The sequence below is a fragment of the Hippoglossus hippoglossus genome, chromosome 14, assembly GCF_009819705.1.
Source record: "Hippoglossus hippoglossus isolate fHipHip1 chromosome 14, fHipHip1.pri, whole genome shotgun sequence".
Classification (NCBI taxonomy): domain Eukaryota; kingdom Metazoa; phylum Chordata; class Actinopteri; order Pleuronectiformes; family Pleuronectidae; genus Hippoglossus; species Hippoglossus hippoglossus.
The window spans coordinates 841,923-845,366 of NC_047164.1; the positions used below are offsets into that span (position 1 = coordinate 841,923).

The window sequence follows — 3,444 nt, forward strand, 5'->3', positions numbered from 1 at the left end:
AAATATGCATATTAATACATACACACATAAAACAAATCCACACGACAACACTCACACATACACAGACAGGCCCCTCCCTCAGCTGCTGGTTCCCCGATGAGGCCGAACCATGGACCTCATGCACATGGACCATGTTCACACTGCGGATGCAAAAGTGACCACATTACAAAACAAGCAGAGTTCGAGCAACAACAGCTCATTCACCCACACAGCCTGACTTGACTGCAGTCACTTCTTTTCAGTGTTAAAATCCATTGGCTTTCGTAGTTGTGTTGCAGCTCTAACATTCGTCTCGGCCACTGAACCAACTGATCCTGATCGACACCTGAAGTCAACAGCGGATGATGCCACGTCCGTCTTTCACAACAAAAACTCCAGTAAGTGAAACACGTCAACAGTCGCTTTATGAAATTCACCAGCTCATCTCTTTTAAAACAAACACAGACCTCAGCATGTGTGGTCTCCAGAAGTGGGCTGAGTGTGGGGACCAGGAGCACATGAATCTGGGAACATGAATAAACGCAGAGTGAGTTGTTTAATCAACAGAATTGATTTGTTTTGGCCTCTGTTTAAAAAATAAAATCTAAGACACATTAAAATGAGCCTGAAGGCAGAAAGAATAATCACAACACAACGAGCTCTCTCTGTGTTTTCTTCTTTGTTCTTACACACACTCACACATGCTTGTGACAACATGCCCACTTCACTTACATCCCTGTACTTTCTATTTATACTTTTCAAAACTTTACACGAGTCTGGAGACAATTTGTCAGTTTTAGTTTTTTCTTGAGGTGAATATTTAAAGAAACCCCTCAGGACGTTTCTCTGGTTCCTCTACAGCAGGACGCTGCAGCTCAGTGTGAGTAACACGACTGTTCCGTCCGTCCGTCACCGTTCCATCCGTCCGTCAACTGTTCATCCGTCAACTGTTCCGTCCGTCCGTCAACCGTTCCGTCCGTCCGTCAACCGTTCCGTCCGTCCGTCAACCGTTCCATCCGTCCGTCAACCGTTCCATCCGTCCGTCAACCGTTCCATCCGTCCGTCAACCGTTCCATCCGTCCGTCAACCGTTCCATCCGTCCGTCAACCGTTCCATCCGTCCGTCAACCGTTCCATCCGTCCGTCAACTGTTCCATCCGTCCGTCAACCGTTCCATCCGTCCGTCAACCGTTCCATCCGCCCGTCAACTGTTCCATCCGCCTGTCAACTGTTCCATCCGTCCGTCAACTGTTCCATCCGTCCGTCATCTGTTCCATCCGTCCGTTCAACTGTTCCATCCGTCCGTCATCTGTTCCATCCGTCCGTCAACCGTTCCATCCGTCCGTCAACTGTTTCCATCCGCCCGTCAACTGTTCCATCCGTCCGTCAAGTCTTCCATCCTTCGACCAGCTGTCCATCCGTCCGTCAACCGTTCCATCCGTCCGTTCAACTGTTCCATCCGCCCGTCAACTGTTCCATCGTCCGTCAAGTCTTCCATCCTTCGACCAGCTGTCCATCCGTCCGTCAACTGTTCCATCCGTCCGTCAACTGTTCCATCGTCAGTCAACTGTTCCATCCGTCCGTCAACCGTTCCATCCGTCCGTCAACTGTTCCATCCGTCCGTCAACTGTTCCATCCGTCCGTCAACTGTTCCATCCGTCCGTCAACTGTTCCATCCGTCCGTCAACTGTTCCATCCGTCCATCAACTGTTCCGTCCGTCCGTCAACTGTTCCATCCGTCCGTCAACTGTTCCATCTGTCCGTCAACTGTTCCATCTGTCCGTCAACTGTTCCATCCGTCCGTCAACCGTTCCATCCGTCGTCAACTGTTCCATCCGTCCGTTCAACTGTTCCATCCGTCCGTCAAGTCTTCCATCCTTCGACCAGCTGTCCATCCGTCCATCTGTGTATCAATCCTTCTATCCCTGAATCTTTGAAGTTCTTCATTCATTCTAAATAGGCATCTTTTCATCCATCATTCAGCCGTCCATCAATTTATTGTGTAATCCAGCCATTTATTTATCATCCATCCGTCTTCCGCTTGTTTCTTGTCCATCAATTCATCCGTTCATCCGTTCATTGTGGAGCGATAGAGACAGAGTCTCAGACATTGCATCATCACGCCAGAAGTCTCTGCTCATTTGTCAATCTGTCCATCTGGCTCCAACGCTCCTTGGGCAGCGCTGTGAGACCTGATCCTAAATAAAAAGATACAAAGCAGGAAGTGGATAAACCACTTCCTGCTAAATGCTCCTGTTTGAATCTGTGGCCTCGAAACACGGACGAGTATCGGCTGGAAGAAGGGAAACGTTATTTGAATCTAGGTCACATGGTTTGAGTTTCTGTTTTCTTAAATAACACTGATGAAACCACTTTTCGGACACTGACCCCTCCCTCATAACACCCCCTGCAGGGCTGCACCACATGAACTGCACATTTTACGCTTGTGCACAGTCCTCCCTTAGATAAATCTTTACACGGCTGCTATCGTGTCCTCGTTTACTTCTTAAAAAGAAGAATATCAGCAAGACAAAGCCCCAATAAGCAGAGTTAACATCTTAAACCAGCTTAATTGATATTTGATCAAATTGAAAAGACTGTTTTCAATCCAAAATTTAATTCAAAAGCCGGATGTTGATCCCAGTGAAAACATCTTCACGACCAGGTTCCGGCTGAGTCCAGTTTCCTCACCGTCAGCTCCACTCACCTGCTTTTAGGTTTGAATACAGAGGATCTCACACACACACACACCACACACACACACACACACACACACACACACACACACACACACACACACACACACACACACACGCACACACACACACACACACCTCTTTGGCCTCAGGCTGTGAGTTTAGATCATCTGGTTTAATGAAAGCGAGTACAGTTGGACTGAATCTTCCTTTTCCCTCTCTGTATTTCATCATGTTTTTATTTCATCCATCCTTTCTTCCCCGAGGTCATACGTGTTCTGTTTATTCCGTCCATCACTTCCTGTTCACGAACCTCCACGTCTCCCCTCCTATAACAGCCTGCGCCCTGCAGCTGTGACTTAAGAAGCGGGATGACCTCTGACCTCCAGTCATGATCATTACAAGGCCGAACAAAGAACAACTAGGTTTAAAAAAAAAAGAAAAAAAAAAGCAATCTATTTTGGATTGTGAAGACTGAAGATCGAACAGGAGACTGGACACGTCCTGGACCTTGTTGACCTGATGGGATTCAAGTTCTGAAGTGAAAGTCCGTCTCCCCTTGATGTCACATGTTGGGGTGGAGCCTGACTGAGAGCTGGAGGAAACTACACCTGCCACCTGCACCCATTGGACGGTACGAGCTGTCAATCACTCGTGGTATCCACCCCCCAACCCATCCGGTGCTTTATGGTCTGTTTGACTCTAAAATCATAATTCACTAAATGACATCAGCTGTTGAAGAAGACTTGAAACTAGGACTGAGACAGAAA

General features: G+C 47.7%; 1 protein-coding gene across 1 annotated transcript in view; it reads left to right on the forward strand.

The window, feature by feature from the left end:
• Positions 1 to 3,444, forward strand: part of ncf1 (neutrophil cytosolic factor 1) — a 28,136-nt gene that overhangs the window by 21,395 nt on the left and 3,297 nt on the right.